This window comes from Muscardinus avellanarius (genome assembly GCF_963383645.1).
Source record: "Muscardinus avellanarius genome assembly, chromosome: 3".
Classification (NCBI taxonomy): domain Eukaryota; kingdom Metazoa; phylum Chordata; class Mammalia; order Rodentia; family Gliridae; genus Muscardinus; species Muscardinus avellanarius.
The window spans coordinates 131,820,349-131,840,697 of NC_137788.1; positions in this window are offsets into that span (position 1 = coordinate 131,820,349).

The following is a 20,349-nucleotide window of genomic DNA, read 5'->3' on the forward strand; positions in this document are numbered from 1 at the left end:
GTGCCTCCCCGGCAGGGCGCGGGCAGGCGCTGGCGCCCGGACACGAGAACCCTTGCCAGGGCGAGGGGAGACGGCTCGGTGCCCAAACCTCCCCAAAGTCCCTCCAGCCCCGGAGGCCCTTCTCCATCGGCTCCGGGAGGGATGGGAGCGGGAGAAGCCGCAGCAGAGGCACTTGGGCAAAATTGTCTCAAGAACGTCGCCCACCCGGGAGGGAACCAGACCAGCCCAGAGCCGCGGGCGAAAGGGGCCGGACCCCGCGACGCGGCCACGGCGGGATGGAGCCTGGAGTCCAGGCGAGGGCTGCGGGTCGCCACGCCGGGCTGCTGATGGATGGCCCCGTCCCGCTCGCGGACCTTGACGCCCGCCGGGAACGGTTTCGACTGTTTGGAAGTGGTATTTTTTTCGCACAAAGTAGGAAAAATAAATCAAGTCCCGGAGGAAGGCGGCGCTGGGCAGCTTCGGGGAGTCACAACGACCACCCTTTCCCGGGCTCGGCGAGAAGTTGGGAACTTGCAGATGGCGGTCCGGGAGCGCACCGCGAGTGACTCTCTTTAACTTTGGGAACCGGGGTCGCCGCCGAGGGCGGGAGGGATGTGCGGGGAAGCCGGGCTGCCGAAGAGTCAGGGAGACGGGATAAGAAAGAAATAAGGGGGTATTAGCCCGATGCGCTTGGCGCCCCAACAGCGAGGCGCACGGGGGCCCTGCCGCGCCCGCAGCTCCGCGCCCGCCGGGGCCGGGGTCGGGGCTCCGCACGTGGAGGCGCCGCGGACGCTGCGTCCTGACTGCGGCCGGAGGGCGCCGGCCACGCCGGGCTCGCGTCCCGCAGCCCGCAGCCCCCCGCGCTCAGCCGGCCCCCGAGCCCCGGGCCGGCCCGGGCGGCCGGGATCCCCGGGGCTGGAGCAAAGTTAGTCCCCGGGTGCAAAGCCCCCGCGCCCCGGCCCCCGGCCCCCGGCGCTCCCGCGGCTCTGCGTCCCGGCGCACCCCACCGGCCACCTACCTGCCTCCGCGGCCGGCCCGCGGCGCGGCCGGGTCCTCGGGAGCCCTCGCCGCCCGGATCGCAGGCCGGAGCCCGAGCTGCGCGCCGCGCCGCGCCGAGCCGTGCGGGCGGCTGGAGCCCGAGCCCGCGGCAGCCCGAGCCGCCCGCGGCCGCCCCGCCCTCGCGAGCTCGCCGCCGCCCCGCCCGCCCCGCCCGGCCGCCCCCGCCTCCCCGCGGCCCCCGCCCCCTCTTCCCGCGGCCCCTCTCCGGTCCTTCCAGACCCTGCCCGCGCGCGCGTCCCAGGCTCTCACCAGCTTCCCTTTACATTCCTTTTTCTCTGATCCCCCTTTCCGGCATCTCCTCTTCTCCCTACGCCCCCTTCTTTTGCTGGTCTCTTTCTGATCCCCCCCTTTCTCTATTTCTCTTTTCTATTTCCTTTTAACACACCTCGCAGCTCCGAGTAGCCTGAGAGTCTGCTCCTTCTAGGATCTCGGAAATGGGGGATGCAGCGGGTGGGTGCAGGGAACCAGCCCCCTCCCCCCCGGCCGTGTTTTTAAATGACAAGGACGGAGAGAGGGGCCAGGCGTGAAGGCTGGGGCCAAGGCTAGAGAAACCAGTGGGTTGAGAAAAGACGGTCAGAACGTCAAGACCAAAGCCGCTGAGCCCGGCGTGGTGAGGCAGGAAACTGAGGCCAGGCTGCGAGGCTCTCCTCTCGCCTTGCTGAGGGCTACTGCAGGGCGGGGCCTGGACCACCGCAGCCCGGCAACCCCACGGCTCCGCTAACCTGGGGAAAAAGGCAGAGCGCCTGCCTTTAAGCTCCTGGCTTCCCCAGAGCCACTGGGAAGATTCATTCATATTTTCTCTCTCTCTCTCTCTCTCTCTCTGTGTGTGTGTGTGTGTGTCTGTCTGTCTGTCTGTTTGCCTCTCTCTGTGTCTGTCTGTCTGTCTGTCTCTCTCTCTCTCTCTCTCTCTCTCTCTCGTGTGTGTGTGTGTGTGTGTGTGTGTTTGTCTGTCTGTTTGCTTGTCTCTCTGTCTGTTTGCCTCTCTCTGTGTCTGTCTGTCTGTCTGTCTCTCTCTCTCTCTCTCTCTCTCTCTCTCTCTCTCTCTCTCTCTGACTTCACCTGAGGCTGTGAGGATGCCCCAGTGGGACCAGGTCAGGCTAAGGAGGAAAACCTGCAACTCAGGAGTGATGCGGGAGACCCCTTCCCTCGCCCTTCCCTGCAGGGGGTCGGAGTGGAGGCAGGATCTTTGTTGACTGAGGTTTGTCTCCTTTTCTCTTTGAACTAAAATCGGAGTGAAGAGGCCCAGACTGGGGAAAAAAACTGGACAGACCCAGGGGGAGGCATTTTGCAAATGAAACAGGCATATTGGCAGAGGCTTTGAGAAAAATCTCCGCACAGGTAGGTTTCTGAGCACCTCGCCACCGGGCTGGTGATGGACCTCCACTGCGGTCTGCTGGAGCAAGGGCCTCCGCCAGGAGCTGCTTCTCCCTTTCTGCCCAGTGGGGTTCAGACAAGGGTCCTCTTTCCCATGTTCCCCACTCTGGGCTGGCCCTGCCAGGCTCTATTATGATAGGACAGGGTATTCCTAGTGTCACTCCTGACTGCAGAGACCCCACGTGTTCCCCTCCTGCAGTCCTAACCAGAAACAGAACCTCCATCCAGCCACTGTGTGGTACGGGCTCCATGCAATTCCATGCAAATACCCCCCTGGGCCCCCTCGCATTGAGATAGCCAATCAAATGACTAAAGCCACATTGCCTGGGCTTCTGCCATTCACACCACAAACCCAGAAGCTTCTGGACAGGGCTGTGGGAGGCTGAGGCAAGTGAGGTCCCCAGGACTCACAACACAAGGAGGCTCGCTGCCAAGGCTGTGCGAGTGCAGTGTGGGCCCCAGAGAGCGAGTGTCTCCTTCAGTTTTGCACCCAGAGCCCCCCAGCTCTGGCCTTGGGCTCCCCAAGAGCTGGGATCAGCGATCCTCTGACAGCTTCTCCTGCTCTGCACTGCTGCGGTTTGTGGGCGTCACAGATGCCCAGCTGAAAGGCCTACACCACCACTCGCTGTGACACTGGGCAATCACCTAACCTGTCTAGCCTCAGTTTCCCTGTCTGTAAAATGAGAATGATAACAGTACTCTGAGAATTAAACCAGATAGCGCACCACAGCCCAGGCCCAGGCCCGCCACGGCACGGGCAAGCTTTGCATGTCTCGTCTTCATCCTCCCGTTCCCTTTGGTTATGAGTTTCAGCTCCCACCGTGCCTCTTGACCTCACCTCTGCGTGGCAGCCACCCATCTGTAATTCTCCCACTCCCCTCCCGATAGGTCTAGGGAGGAGCTGGGTGGTCCTGGATAGCATCATGCCCCCTCTCAAGAGCAACACTTAGGAAGCATTGCACACACTGCCAGGCGGGGCTGGTGTGTCTAAGGATTGCGGGGGATTGCCTGGTTTTCTGCCATACTCTAAAAAGCCACATGGATCTATAAAGCTGTGCCTTCCCCACCCAGCTGGCAGGACTCCAAGGACACATGTCCCAACAGAGCCAGAAACACTCTTAGCAAACATCCCTGAGAGTCAGCTCGGGGTCATGTTGGAGCCCGTGCTCCATCAGCTCCATCATTCATTTGCCGGCTCCTCCACTGCTGGATCGCTGTCCAGCACAGCTGCGACAAGTTGATTTGGGGAGTTATAGTCTCTAAGACCACGCTGCTCACCTAAGGGCACAATCTGAGATGAAAGCCCACCTCTCTGAGCTATAAATCCTGCTATCAAAAAGCTTACATTCAGCCGGTGTGATGGTGTACGCTTGTGATCCCAGTACTTGGGAGGCTGAAACAGAAGGATGGCGGGTTCATGGCCAGCCTTAACTACTTAGTGAGGTCTTCTGCAACTTAGTGAGACCCTGCTTCAAAATAAAAGAAGAGCTAGGCGTGGTGGCGCACGCTTGTAATCCCCACGCTTGGGAGGGGGAGACAGGAGGATTACACTGGTTCGAAGCCAGCCTTGCTGGCTTAAGAGACTCTGTTTCCAAATAAAACTATAAAATAGGTCTGGGAGTGTAGCCCAGAGGTAGAAGGGTTTCCAGGAACCCCAGTACCACCAAAATAAGAAAGAAAGAAAGAAAGAAAGAAAGAAAGAAAGAAAGAAAGAAAGAATAAAGTTGGGATGGGGGTGTAGCTCCTGGGGTGTAAAATGCACCCTGGGTTCCATCCCCAGTAAAGAAGAAGAAGAAGAAGGAGGAGGAGGAGGAGGAGGAGGAGGAGGAGGAGGGTGAGGCTTACACTCATGGCCAGACGTGGTGGCACACTCCAGTAATCCCAATACTTAGGAGGCTGAGATGGGAGGATCACAGATTCAAGGACAGCCTCAGCAAGTAATGAGACCCTCATCAACCTAGAAAGACCCTGTTTCAAAATAAAAATTAAAAATAGAGTTGGGTATGTAGCTTGAAGGTAGAATGCCTCTGATTTCAATCCCCAGGACAAAAAAAAAAAAAAAATCTTACACTCAACTGGGCATGGTGGCACAGGCCTGGAATCCCAGTACCTGGGAAGCTGAGATAGGAGGTTCAAAGCCAGCCTCAACAACTTAGCAAGTTCCTCTTAGTGAGACCCTGTTTCAAAATAAAAAATAAATAAAAAGGGCTGGAGTATAGCTCTGAGGTAGAATGTCCCCTGGCTTCAATTCCCAGTAACACACATAACACACACACACAGAGAGAGAGAGAGAGAGAGAGAGAGAGAGAGAGAGAGAGAGAGAGAGAGAGAGAGAGAGAGAGAATGAATATGAATGAGAAATGAGAGGGAGAGAGAAAGGAAGGAAGGAAATACATGAGGTGCCTAAGAGAAGCCTGGGATCAGATGCCCAGTTCCCAGCTTGGCTCCATCACTGGTCAGCTATGTGGGCACAGCAAGTCCATTTGCACTCTCTGTGCTTCAGCCAGGTCTGGAGAGGGGGTGGGGTAGGGGGTCAAAGCTCAGGATGATGTCCTCCTTCTTATGAACAAATGATCAGAAAGCTAGGCTCTGTCCAGCGCCCACTCCTCAAGCCAGGAGGCTGCACCCCTTTGCCTTGCCCAGGCATTTTCCTCCCCGCTCCTGCCTTTCTTTGCTGGGGCTTACCTTTCCCTCTCCCTCCTCCCGCAGAGCCCTGGCTCAAAGCCCCAAGAAGAACAGTCTTTAGAGGACTCCCAGGGACAGCTGGAATCCCTGGGAGAAGATTTTGGAACTTGTAGAGTCTGGGGATGTCCGTCTCCCCACCAGATGCTAGGGTATTTGGAACCAGTACCATGTCCTATTTATTTTCAGATCCATTACAAAGCCTAGCACAGGGCCTTGCCTTGTTCGAAGAATAAATAAAGCCCAATGCGGTGGCACGTGCCTGAAATCTCAGTACTAGCCTCAAAATTTATCAAGGCCCTCAGCAACTCAGTGGGGACTCCATTTCAAAATAAAAAGGGCTGGGGGGGGGGTTGGCTTGGAAATAGAATGCCCTTGGATTCAATCCGCAGTACCAAAGGAAAAAATAAATAAAACATCTAGCATTATGATGGTATGCATGTGATGAAGCCTCACAACAGTCCTATATAGCAATCATTACTGCCCCCCTCTTACAGAGGGAGAAGCTGAGAGTCCAAAAGAGTAACTTCCCCAAAGCCAGGTGACTAGTAAGCAACACAACCTAAATTTGAATTCAAGCTTGTTTGAAGCTCTTTCCTCAATATTATAGTGCCTTGCACCACAGGGCTGGACTAGAGCAAGGCGAGCAAAGGGCCTGGGGCCACAACCTCGGGAGACACTCTCTCTTGGAAGCTGACTGCACATGAGCAGCCCTAGGGAAAGTAGCTTTTGGAAACCATCCTCAGCTACAGGGGATTTGAGATCCCTGTGGTCCTGGCTATCGATGAGGTGCAGAGACGAAACCATTGAATAACCGGCGTCAAAGGTAACTAACTCACCAGTGTTCTACCTGTTCACATCACAGAGTCCCCCCAGACACATCTGCAGGTTCCTCCACACAAAAGTCCTGCCCCGTGCACACATTACTGAGAGATGACAACCCAACACTCTAAGCAGAAGACACCGCCACGATCCAAAAGGTCCCCACAAGCCGGGCGTGGTGGTGCACGCTTTTAATGCCAGTACTTGGGAGGCTGAGACGGAAGGATCGCGCAGTTCAAAGCCAGCCTCCGCTACTCAGTGAGGCTCTCGGCAACTTAGTGAGACCCTGTTTCCAAATAAAATAGAAAATAGGTCTTGGAGTATAGCCCAGAGGTAGAATGCCCCCTGGGTTCTCTCCCCAGTACCACAAAACAAGAACAACAACAACAAAAGCCCACACACACATTATGAACCGAGTTCTGCACTCATTTAAAACCCGGGTGAGGGAGACGGAGAAGAGGATGAAGCCCAAGCGGGTGACTCTCTCATAAGCTTTTAATGAACCCACAACCGCCAATCGAAGTCTTGATTAGCTTGGTTGTATTTATTAAATCATGTTCAATATTTAATAACTTTGAATATGGATTGAATATTTAACGGGATTGCTCGGGATTCTTTGTGTATAACCCTCAGAAGTGCCAATTGCTCTGGATCGAGACTTGAGCTTGTGACTCATCCTTCGAAACTCGTGCCGGAGATCTCTCCATTCTGCATTTTCCTAAGTTGATTTAAATTATAGGTTAGCATCGTGACATTATTACATATGGTTTATTGTGATGCTCCACTATTATAACATAGGTTATTATGCAGTCACAGAAAAATGTGTGTCTTGCTGCTGAATTTCCTTGCACCCAGGCAGACTTGGATGGGGTCACTGAGTCCTCCTCGTGTACCAGGAAAGAGATGCAAAACTGATGCTGTGAAATGTGCTGGGTTTGATCCCTCAGTCCTCCCACAGGCACAGGATAACCTGGAAGCAACTGACGTGGTACCATTTATCTAAGACTGATGTGTCCAAAAGCAGGGACTCAGCTTTGAGGACAGGAGGCAAACAATGTGAATTTTGAAGTCTTTTACAGAAATAAGAATCAGATGCAAAATGCAGCTTTCAGAGGCATCCCAGGGGTTCGTGAAAGCCCTTGGAGGGTTTGAATGCTGGAAATCAATGGGCGAATTGAACATGCCCCTGCGTGTGGATTTTACGAACGTTACAGTTATATGTTAGTGACGCTTTTTGGCTAATAAGTAATTACAAAATGTGGCTTGTGAGAGGCAAAGTTAAATCACTGGAAAGAGTCCTTGGGCCACAGCAGGCTGCAGCCCAGCTGGATATGAACTGCTTACTCACAAGAGACAGTAAATGGATCCTCCGTCAAACGACTCTTCTCCCGACACATCTCTGTCCTCCGCAGACGTGCTGTGACTCGGGGTCTGGAGCAAATGTCAATGAACGCCGTCAGAAGACAGGACCCCTGATGACTCCAGCAGGAGGAGAGTGGCCTCTGACTCCAGGCTGGCAGTCTTACTCCTAGATACTGTTCTCATTTTATTTACAATAGGAAGTTGGAAACATTATATCTCTTGCCCGTCTTGGATCCTAGAATGTCTGGAGTCAACACATTCTCCTTGTCTTCAATAACTAACCCTTAAAGCCAGAATTGGCGGTGTGTGCCTGTAATTCTAGTACCTGGGAGGCTGAGATAGGAGGATCACAGATCTAAGGCCAATCTTAGCAACTTAGTGAGACCCTGTTTTGAATAAAATAATAAAAGGTGCTAGAGGGGTAGCTCACAGGTAGAATGCCCCTGGGTTCAATCCCTAATACCAAAAACTAAATAATCGTCATCCCATCATCATCATCATCATTCTCATCTGCATTAAATCCTGCCTGGTAGCCACACCATACTTATCCTGTCCATTCTAAACTCCCCATAGTGCCCCCTGATTTTTACCATGAGTGCCTTTCCCATCCTCTGTGCAGCTGAAAAAAATTCCAGTATCAGTCTTTTTTTATATTTTTCAGTACTGGGGATTGAATCCAGGGGCATTCAAGACCTCAGACCTACACCCCCAGCCTTGTTTTTCTGTTTTTTTTATTTGAAGCAGGGCCTGACTATGCTTCTGAGGCTGATCTTGAACCCACAATCATCCTGTCTCCGCCTCCCAAGTACTGGGATTGCCTTCACCCTACCTATTTATTTATCTTGATTAGAATTCCTTGACGTGCCAGGCGTGGTGGCGCACGCTTGGAATCCCCGCTGTTGGGAGGCGGAGACAGGAGGATCGCGCAGGTTCGAAGCCAGCCGCACTGGCTTAAGAGACCCTGTTTCCAAAAAAAAAAAAAAAAAAAGTATAAAAATAGGTCTGGGAATGTGACCCGGAGGTAGAAGGGTTTCCAGGAACCCTAGTACCATCAAAAAAGAATTTTTTGATGTACCTTGATTATCTGTTTATAAGCCTACTTGCCTCCCTGGGATGATGAATTCTCTAAATTCATTTCAATATCTTCAGCATTTTGCACAATGCCAGGTCTAATAATTGATGGATGGATGGATGGATGGATGGATGGATGGATGGATGGATCGGTGGATGGACTTGGAAATAAAGACACATGAGTTCTACCTGTGATTTATAATCCTTTGACTTGAGTTGAGAGGCATGCTGGAGTGGGGGTCACCTTATTTTCTAAGAAGCTCATGATGTCATTTATACTTCATCTCAAGCCAAATCTCAAAGATTAGCCACTCTGTTGATTTACAGATAAAGCCATCACCTTCATGGTTACCCAGTAACACGTGTTTTGGAGGGTGCTCCAGATTGAACCCAAGGACATTCTTTTTTTTGCAGTGCTGGAAATCAAACACAGAGCCTCACATATGCTAGGCAAGTGCTCTACCGCGAGTCACACTCCCAGCTCCCCTTTCTTTTTTCTTTCTTTCTTCCTTTCTTCCTTCCTTCCTTCCTTCCTTCCTTCCTTCCTTCCTTTCTTATTATGTTGTAGTACTAGGAGTTGAACCTAGGACTATTTTATTCTTTATCTTCAAACAGGGTTTTGCTAGGTTGCTGAGGGCCTAAGTTTCTGGGGCTAGCCTTAAAGCTGCCATTCTAGCTGGGTGTGGTGGCCCACACTTACAATACCAGTACTTGGGAAGCTGAGACAGGAGGATTGTGGGTTCATGGCCAGCCTCAGCTACTTAGGCCCTTAGCAACTCAGTGTGAGACCCTTTTTCAAAATTAAGAATAAAAAATAAAAAATAGGACTGGGGCTGTACTTGGAGGTAGAATGCCCCTGGGTTCCATCCTCAGTATCACACACACACACAAAAAAAAAAATAGGGCTTGGGGTGTGGCTCAGAGATAAAATGCCCCTGGGTTCAATTCCCTGTACCACAAAAAATTAAAAAATTAAAAATAAAATAATAAATCTGCCATTCTTCTGTCTCAGCCTACCAAGTACTAGGATGATAGGCATGCACAACCACGGCGGCTAAATTTTGAATTTTTTTTTTTTTTTTTTTAGTACTGGGGATTGAACCCAGGGGCATTCTACCTCTGAGCTACACACCCAGCCCTATTTTTTATTTTTTATTTTGAAACAAGGTCTCACTGAGTTGCAAAGGGCCTCACTAAGTAGCTGAAGCTATTTGTGAATTATGATCCTCCTGTCTCAGCCTCCCAAATGCTGGAATTAAGTGTACAACACCACACCCGGCTATCATTTTTTATTTTGAAACAGGGTCTCACTAAGTAGCTGAGGCTGGCTGCAAACCTGTGATCCTCCTTTCTCAGCCTCTCAAGTGCTGGAATTACAAGCGTGCACCACCATCCCCGACTTTCTTTTTTCTTTTCTTTTTTTTTTTTTTTTTTTTTTTTTTTTGCCGGTCTGGGGGTAGAACCCAGGGGCATTCGACCTCCAAGCTACACCCCCTGCCCTACTTTTATTCTTTATTTGAAACAGGGTCTCACTAAGTTGCAAAGGGCCTCACTAAATAGCTGAGGCTGTCGGCGAACCGCGATCCTCCAGTCTCACCCTCCCAAATGCTGGGATTACAAGCGTGCGCCACCACACCTGGCTTTAATTTTTTAATTTTTTTTTTTTTTTTTTTTTTGGTGGTACTGGGGTTCCTGGAAACCCTTCTACCTCCGGACTACACTCCCAGACCTATTTTATAGTTTTATTTGGAAACAGGGTCAAACTGCACAATCCTCCTGTCTCCGCCTCCCAAGCATGAGAATTACAAGCGTGCGTCACCATGCCTGGCCATTTTTTTAATTTTTGAAACAAGATTTTGCTAAGTTGCTGAGGCTGGCCTTGAACCTGTAATCCTCCTGGTCTAGCCTCCCAAGTACTGGGATTACTGGCATGCACCATGGCACTGTGCACATTTTCATTCAACAAACACTTAGGGAATTCTTACTGTGTTCCAGGCTCTCTGGCCTCTGCCTTGGCTCACAACCAGAATGACTGAATCAGTGCAAAGGGATCTCTAGGCACAGCCTCCTCCCTCAGCTCGGAAGGTTGACTCTCCTCCTCAGGACAGAGTCCAGAATCCCTCCCCAGTGGACACTTGAATTGGCCAATCCCGAGCTTTTCAGAAGGGCTGAAGATCCTTTTAGGAGGGGGGGTAGGGATACCGGCTCAACTCTCCTGCCTGAAACAAACTGCCCCCTCTTCTTCGGCTTCCTCTGGCCCCCAACCCTTTGTGCTACAGCAGTGCTGGACACTCGGAGCCCTGCACGCCCTGAACACAGCTCCAGGAGGGCAGGACTTTCCTTTGCCGTCCTGTATCCACAGCCCCTGCACGCGATGCCACGGGCGAATGTTTGTGATGATGTGGTGGATGCTCTGTGGTACCTTCGTCTTGGCTGGCGATGGCTGCTGTGTTTGGAATGCCCTCCCATCTTCAGCCTAACTCTTACCATCCAGTCAGACGAAGCTCGGCATATTCTCCCCTGGAAAGTCTTCTGTGAAGCCCCCAGTGGGGACCAAACCCCACCCTCCGGCTCTACCAGCACCCTGAGGTCGGCCTCTCTTATCACCAGCCATCACACCTGAATTTATCTGCAGTGTGTCCGCTCCCGCACTGGACTTCGGGCGTCGTGAAGACAGGGACCATATGCTATTCATCTTCATACTCTGGGCTCCTTGGCAAGGTGTCTGGAACAGAGAAAGCACTCTATAAAGATTTGTCAAGTTGAACTAAACAAGCCCAAGTAGATGCAGATTGGGTCATACCAAATGTGATTGCTGATTCATTTGGTCATTTGGCAAACGTTGATTGAATACCTGTGATGTGCCAAGCACTAGGTGCCGGAGATCCAGCACCGAGCCAAACAGACAAAACGATGAGAAAGCAGGCGCTTATCAATTAGACAAGACCCAGATACTTCATCAGGCTAGTTAAGTGGTGTACAGAATCAATATGAAGGTTGTTTTGAGCCTCGGCTTTAACCATATTACTTACATTTAGGCAAAAAAATTCAGAGTCCCAATAATTCAATTCTCCCTTTCTCTCTGTCTCTCTGTCTCTGTCTCTCTGTTTCTTCTGTGTCTCTCTCTCCCTCTCTCTCTCTCTCTCTCTCTCTCTCTCTCTCTCTCTCTCTCTCTCTCCCCCCCCCCTCTCTCTTCTCCCCTGAACTAAGGATTGAACCCAGGGCTAAGCAAGCACTCTACACGCCCAGCTCTTCCCTTTTTGTTTTGTTTTGTTTTGTTTGGATTTGAAACAAGGTCTCACTAGGTTGTTGCTAACTTGCTCCCCAGCCCTTTTTCTTTTGTTGTTGTTGTTTTGTTTTGTTTTTTGCTTTTTGTTTTTTGACAAAGGGTCCATTGAATTACCGAGGCTGATCCCATACTTGTGATCCTCCTGCCTCAGTGCCCAAGTAGCTGGGATTACAGGCAGGTGCCACTGCACCCAGCCCCACGGTCTCTTTCCTGGGCTTCAGTGTCTCTCCCGTCATAATGGACACATCCTGTAGCCTCCCCTGAGATATTTTGGTAAGTGCCTATACAGAGTCCTCTAAAATTCCTTTTCCGTCTTAAAATCTCAATAATTTGCCTAGAAATGCTCTGCAAATAGCATTAAGTATTTCAGGGCTTAGAGAGCACTTCACAATTGCACAAAATGCATTTGTATTTAAGATCCCATGATAAATAAAAAATTGAAGTCCAATCAGCTCTCAATTCAGTTAAGATTCAATTGAATTAAATTTAAATTCCATTTCTGGCAGTCTTTAATCACACTCCCCACCCTGTCACACTTACCAAACCTTTGTGGAGCCCTGCAGTTATGTCGCGCACCATAGTAGGCGCTAAAGAAAACAAAGGCAGCCGGTGCGGTGGCAAGGGTGCCTGCCTGTAATCCCAGAACTTGAGCTAGGAGGATCCAAGATTCAAGGATAGCCTCCGCCATGTAGTAAAACTCTCAGCAACCTAGAGAGCCCCTATTTAAAAAAAAAAAAAAAAAACATAAAAAGGTTAGAGGTGTTTCTTAGAAGTAGAATGTCCTGGGATTCAATCCCTAATACCACAATAAATAAATAAATAAATAAATAAATAAATAAATAAATAAATAAATAAATATTAAAAGGACAGGGGTTGTATGTAGCTCAGAGGGAGAATGACACTAGGTTTGATCCCCAATACCCCTCTAAAAAAGAAGGAATTTATAAAATATGATCTTGGGCCGGGTGTGGTGACACACACTTGTAATCCCTGTGCTTGGGAGGCGGAGCCAGACTTGCTGGCTTACGAGACCCTGTTTCCAAATAAAATATAAAAAATAGGTCTGGGAATATAGCCTGGAGGTAGAAGGGCTTCCAGGAACCCCAGTACCACCAAAAAAGAAGACGTGATCTGGAATTTTGTACTGGAGATTGAACTCAGGGACATTCTACCTCTGAACTGCATCTTCAGCCCTTTTTTTATTTTAAAACAAAGTCTCACTAAGTTACCCATGCACTGGCCTTAAACCTATGACCCTCCAGTCTCAAACTTCCAAGTACTAGGATTATAGCCCAGCCAATCTTTTTGTTGTTGTTGTTGTTGTTCATAGGACATTCTACCTCGGAGCTACACTCTCAGCCCTATTTTATCTTTTTGTTTTGTAACAGGGTCTCCTAGATTACTGAGAGTCTTGCTATGTTGCGGAAGCTGGCCTTGAACCTGCAATCCTCCTGTCAGCCTCCTAAGTACTGGGCTTACAGGTGGTAGCCACCACATCCAGCTCCAGGCAGTGTTGATCTTTAAAGAGCTCCTGAGCCGGGCGTGGTGGCACACGCTTGTAATCCCTGCATTTGGGAGGCAGAGACAGGAGGATCACGTAGGTTCAAAGCCAGCCGCACACGCTGGCTTAGGAGACCCTGTTTCCAAATAAAAATGTAAAAATAGGTCTGGAAGTATAGCCCGGAGGTAGAAGGGCTTCCAGGAACCCTAGTACCACCAAAAAAAAAGAGCTCCTGATGTAGTGGGGCCGACTGCAACAGAGAGAATAGAAGAGACTGTGCTGTCTAAAGCCAGGGGTGTACACACAAGTGCCGTAGGAGCGGGGAGGCCAGGCACATTCATCGTGCTGTGGGGGTACGAGGCTTGACACCCGGGTCTAGCCTAACTAGACCAGTAGAGCTTGGGAAACGGTGAAAAGAAGGACAAGAACAGGCCAGGGAGGGGAAGCGCCATGAGCACCGTGGCCAGAGGGTCGGCTGGCTCCTGGAGGACACCGTCCTGGAGAGCTGGGCAGGGTGTGACCGCCAGGGGAAGGGAAAGGAGAGCTGGGAGGTTGGGAGGTGAGCTGGCTCTGACAGTGAAGAATAGTGAATGATAATGAGGTGGGATTTTATTCTGCAGATAATGGAAAATGTTATTAAAGCTTAAAGTTTTTAAAATTTATGATGCCTTTATGTATATATTATACATAAGGATGTACATCATAATACTCTCACAAAAAAATAGATAAAGGCCAGCATTATGTCCTTTTTATGGAGTGTTTACTCTGAGTCGGGCAGGCGCCATGCTAAGCATCTGATGGGCCATGTTGCGTCTTATCTTCATGACAACCCTGAGAGGCGGGATCCTGAGGCCCATTTTACAGAGGAGGCCCTGGAGACTCCGCGTGCTGAAGTCTCAGCCAGTCTGTAGCGCCGTTGGAACTTCACTGCAGATGAGTCTGACTCCACGGCCCATGATCTGAACCTTTAGGCTGTGGCTGCAGCTTGTATAATAAACAAATTCATGAATTAGGAGTTCACATAAATCTTTTAAGACTTAGTGTATATTAAAATCTATATTAAAGGGTTCACGTTCTTTGACCCATATGAGATCTCTGGGAACAAATCTTAAAGAAGTAACCGGAAATTCACCCATAGGTACGTGCACGAAAATGATTACTGCAGTGTTATTTGTGACAAAGAAAATCCAGAAGACTACAAAATGACCGATAACAGGAAAACATTCTTTATAAAATTATGACGTATTATATAATCATTAAAATTATAATTGCACAGGATAGAAAATTATGTGTACACGGCTTATATATTATAATCAAAATGGTGTAAAAATGTGCAAAAAAAAGCCCAAAAAGAAATATGTTGAAGTGTTATTAGCAGGCTGGGTATGGTAGTGCACACTTGTAATCCCAGTGCCTGGAAGGTTGAGACAGGAGGATCACAGGTTCAAGGCCAGCCTCAGCAGCTTAGTGAGGCCCTCTAAAATTTAGCGAGACCCTGTTTCAAACTAAAAATTAAATTGGGGCTGAGGAGTATCTCAGAGGTAGAATGTCCCTGGGATCAATCCCCAGTCACACACACACACACACACACACACACACACACACACACACAAAACACTAGCAGTGGTCTCTGTGACCAAAGGGTTAGAAGTTCTTTTTCCCCTAAATGCCCCACATTTTGCACATCTGAGCACTTCGGGTTTTGTTTGTTTGGGTTTTTTTTGGCCATACTGGGGATGAGCCCAGGGGCATTCTACCTTTGAGCTACACCCCCAGCCCTATTTTTTTATTTTTATTTATTTATTTTTATTTTTTATTTTTTGGTGGTACTGGGGTTCCTGGAAGCCCTTCTACCTCCAGGCTACACTCCCAGACCTATTTTTTATATTTATATTTGGAAACAGGGTCTCTTACGCCAGCGAAGTTGGCTTCGAACCTGCGTAATCCTCCTGTCTCAACCTCCCAAGCGCGGGGATTACAAGCGTGCACCACCACGCCTGGCTATTTTTTGTTTTTTGGTGGTACTGGGGTTCCTGGAAACCCTTCTACCCCAGGGCTACACTCCCAGACCTATTTTATACTTTTTATTTGGAAACAGAGTCTCTTAAGCCAGCACAGCTGGCTTCGAACCTGCGTGATCCTCCTGTCTCCACCTCCCAAGCACGGGGATTATAAGCGTGCACCACCACACCTGGCATTATTCTTTATTTTGAAATAGGGTCTCATTGAGTTGCAAAGGGCCTAAGTAGCTGAGGCTGTCCACAACCGTGATCCTCTTGTCTCAACCTCCTGAATGCTGGGATTACAAGCGTGCACCACCACACTTGGCTTGAGCACCTCATTTTTGACATCAGGAAAAGATATAGTATTAAAAAAATAATACTAATCCAGCTGTGTGAGGTTCTGTGCACCTGTAATTCCAATACTTGGAGGCTGAGGCAGGAGCATAGCAAGTTCAAGACCAACCTGGACAACTTAGCAAAACCCTACCTCAAAATAAAAAATAGCTGGGCATGGTGGCACACACTTGTAATCCCAGTATTTGGGAGGCTGAGACAGGAGGATCCAGGTTTACAGCCAGCCTCAGCTACTTAGTGAGGCCCTTTGCAACTCAGTGAGACCCTGTTTCAAAGTAAAGAATAAAAAATTGGGCTGGGGATGTAGCTCGGAGGTAGAATGTCCCTGGGTTTCATCCCCAGCACCACGAGAGAAAGAAAGAAAGAAAGAAAGAAAGAAAGAAAGAAAGAAAGAAAGAAAGAGAGGGAAAGGAAGGAAGAAAGAAAAGAAGGAAAGGAAGGAAGGAAGGGAGGGAGGTGAAAACCCATCCTGTGACATGATGACAGTCGTGCTGGCTGCGTCACATGGCAGCCAGGGGGATGAGTGTGGCCATGTCAGACAAAGCAACTTCCTTTTCACCACTTGAACCTGGGCTGACTGGAGTCAGCACAGTGACTGAGCTGATGGCGACACAAGATTCAAATTGTTACATTTACTCAGAGTCACTCATATATCCAAAGAAAACAGCATAATTCACCTTAAAATAAAATACGTCTATGTTCTTGCAATTTGTGAGGTTAACACACTTGTTCAATGTTATCATGTTTGTTGGCCTGAAATTATTGATTCTTTAGGGGAAGTGGAAGAGAAGAGAAAAAAGTACACATCTAGAACTTTGGGGCTCAGCCGGGGAAACCCACGGCTGGTTAAGTGCCGCAACTTACTAGGAGATTGCCGAGCCCTCTCAGAGGAATTAGAGTTGAAGCTAATAACCCAATTTGAAATAATTTAAAGCTCTTTTTAGGGAAGTTTTTGACTCAATTGGGCTCATTATGCATGGGTTTAATGTGTAACAATTTGTTCTTGAAAGCTAACATTATTGTTGGCAATAAAGATAGGAAGTGGAAATAAGTTTCCACTATGTAAAGCAGATTTATTTCTCGTTTCATACGGAGTTGTTCCGGGTCTCTGCTTATGAATCACGCTGTGTGCTCCGCTACGAGCTGCTGTCCATGCAGTTGGTTATGATAAATGGCCTGTAATTGTGAATCTGATATTGGTTTTCAATATTGAATTTATCATTCTGTCCTCTTAACAGATATTAAATACTTTTAAGAATTTATCCATTTGCCTGATCCATCTGTGATTTTTCAATATGTAAAATTTATTAGTTTCCTAGTTTTTTGAGATTTTAACGGCAGACAACATCATTAATAATGCTGAATAATGGAGCTGACCTCTTTTAAACCTCGTTCCCTTCCACTAATCCAGAACATTCAAATTGAATCAAAATGTATTCAATTTAGGGACCCGAGAAGAAAAGGATTGCGGTGGGGCGGGGTGTCTGGTTGGAAATGTGGCTGCCGGAGGCTGGTCACGGTGTCTTCTGCTTTACCTCTTCGGCTCCAGCCCCTGGCACAGGAATCCAGGCGGCAGCGGCCTCCTCCTCCTCCTCCTCGTCTTCCTCCCATTGGCCCAGCCGGCTCGGCAGCCTCCTCCCCTCAACTGCCTCAGTTTCTTCAGGGTGGCATGATTGATGATGATAATAACACTGCTCGTCTGGCTCCCCCTGTGCAGAGCCCTTGGTGAATTAATGCAGGCTTCCAGGCTGTGTACTCAGGAACCCCTCCAGGACCGCTGCCCCGGAATTCTCAGCAAGCTTGGCTGCAAATGAATCCTGCCCTTCACTGCTGGGAGAGCTCGACGAAGGCTAAGGAAATCAGGCTGTGCTTAAGAGAAACAGGCTTGGGAGTGACGGCAAAGCAGTGCTGCGATACTTACCCTGACCCCATCTGCGTATCAGAGGTCAGCCAGGCACGTGGCCACCAGAAGGCAGGAAGCTGGGGTCAGAGTTAGGGACAGTGCGTCGGGGCGTTGTGGTGCATACTGTAATCACAGCATTTGGGAGGCTGAGACAGGAGGATGCGGTTCGTGGACAGCCTCAGCTACTTAGGCCATTTGCAACTCAGTGAGACCCTGTTTCAAAATAAAGAATAATAAGCCAGGCGTGGTGGCGCACGCTTGTAATCCCCGTGCTTGGGAGGCTGAAACAGGAGGATCGCACAGGTTCAAAGCCAGCCTCAGCTGGTTTAAGAGACCCTGTTTCCAAATAAAAATATAAAATAGGTCTGGGAGTGTAGCCCGGAGGTAGAAGGCCCCTGGGTTCCACCCCCAGTACCACTAAAAAAAAAAAAAAAAAAAAAAAGAATAAAAGCTGGGCGTGGTGACGCATGCTTGTAATTCCAGCTTTTGGGAGGCTGAGACAGGAGGATCGCACAGGTTCGAAGCCAGCCTCAGCTACTTAGTGAGGCTCTCAGCAACTTAGTGAGATTCTGTTTCAAAATAAATGTCTGGAAGAAGTATAGCCTGGAGGTGGAAAAGCCCCTGGGTTCCACCCCCAATACCACCAAAAAAAAAAAGAGAGAGAGAGAGAGAGAGAGAGAGAGAGAGAGAAAGAAAGAGAAAGAAAGAAAGAATCAAAAGTAGAGCTGGGAGTGTAGCTCAGAAGTAGAATGCCCCTGGGTTCCATCCCCAGTGTCACAAAAAAGAAGAAGAAGAAGAAGAAGAAGAAGAAGAAGAAGAAGAAGAAGAAGAAGAAGAAGAAGAAGAAGAAGAAGAAGAAGAAGAAGAATAATTAAGGACTGTACCTCAGCCATTTGGTTTGTGTTTGTGTGGCACTGGGGAGTGAACCCAAGAGCAATGTACCTCCAAGCTACACCCCCAGCTTATTTTTTGCCTTTGAAATAGGATCTCACTAGGTTACTGAGTGTTGCTACGTTACCTGTGATCCTCCTGTCTCAGCCTCCCAAGTACTGGGATTACAAGCCTATATCACCATGCCTGGCTCTGATCTTTTTATTTTTATTTTGAAATAGTGTCTTGATACATTGCTGAGGGATTCAGCTTAGTTTCTGAGGCTGGCCTCAAACTTTTGATTCTCTTGTCTTGGCCTCCCAAGTGCTAGGAGGAGAGTTGTGTGCCACTGCACCTGTCTGGCTGGTGGTTGTTGTTGTTGCTGCTGCTGTTAACCCAGCCTACAAGGCTACATGTCAGAGTCAGTGTACCATCTGCTGCATTAGGTGAACACTTAAATGCACAAAGACAGATAGAACTGAGCTGAGGTCGGGGACATGTAGGCTGCAGTTGTGGGGTCCCTCAGTGAGGGACCCAAGACAGGGTGGAGCCAGAGTTGTGAGCAGGTGCAGGAAGACAAGGATCCTTGTGACAGGCTGGGGGAGGACAGAGAGCAGCCTTGAGATGGACCCCTGGGCATCCTGGTCGTGCTCAAGGGATACAGAGGTTGCCCTCCCAGGACAATCCAGGATGCGCCGCCCCTACTGCCTCCAATCTGTGGATAATTGGAAATTAACCATCTTTCCCTGCAGCTTAATTTCATCTTCTTGCAGCAGGCTGATTGACTTTAAGTCCAATGAAAATCAGCTTCCTTGGAAGTTTTGTCTATTTAAGGATTATAAGCCATGATCAAACCTATCAGAAGAAACCAGGAACTGTCGATAAGATCACTGAACAGTGACAAATTTCCAAAGGGCTTCTGAGTCAAGAAGGAACCTGCATTTTTACCAGGAGCTGGAAGGTCACAGGGCTCCAGACCTGGCCTACAAGTGCTGTCAGATAAGGGGTCTCCATCTGTGCAAGTGACCAACGCTCCAGATGTTTTCTGCTGTTCTTCTTTGGCTCTACCTGGACCCGTTTACAAGCTGTCGTAAAGGATATCTGCCTTCCTCAAATGCTGGACATTCAGAACCCTCTGTAGAGCCGGGCGTGGTGGCGTATGCTTGTAATCCCAGCATTTGGGAGGCTGAGACAGGAAGACTGCGGTTCGAGGACAGCCTCAGCTATTACTTAGTGAGAGCCTTGGCAACTCAGTGAGACTCTGTTTCAAAATAAAGAAAAAAAAATAGGGCTGAGGATATAACTTGGATGTAGAATGCCCCTGGGTTCCATACCCAGTCAGAAGAAGAAGAAGAAGAAGAAGAAGAAGAAGAAGAAGAAGAAGAAGAAGAAGAAGGAGGAGGAGGAGGAGGAGGAGGAGGAGGAGGAGAGAGGGGAAGGGGAGAGGAGGGGGGGAGGAGGAGGAGGAGGAGGAGAAAGGGGAAGGGGAGAGGAGGGGGGAGGAGGAAGAGGAGGAGGAGGAGGAGGAGGAGGAGAAAGGGGAAGGGGAGAGGAGGGGGGAGGAGGAGGAGGAGGAGAAAGGGGAAGGGGAGAGGAGGGGGGAGGAGGAGGAGGAGGAGGAGAAAGGGGAAGGGGAGAGGAGGGGGGAGGAGGAGGAGGAGGAAGAGGAGGAGGAGGAGGAGAAGGAGGAGGAGGAGGAGGAGGAGGAGGAGAAGAAGAGGAGGATCCCTCTGTAGACTCAGCTTTCACTACCCAGGTCTCTTTCTATGTTTTTCCTGTCAATGGCTAATGTCCCCTCCAGCTCACTCACCAGAATTTTTTTCTTTGTGGTACTGGGGGTGGAACCCAGAGGTAGTCTACTTCTGAGTTACACTCCCAATCCTGTTGTTGTTGTTGTTGTTGTTATTATTATTATTATTATTATTATCATTATTATTTTGTGTATGTGGTGCTGGGGATTGAACCAGGGACATTCTACTTCTTCTGAGCTACACCCCCTATTTTCTTATTCTCTATTTTGAAACAGGATCTCACTAAGTTGCAGAGGGCCTCAGGGACTTAGCCTCCCAAGTACTAGAAT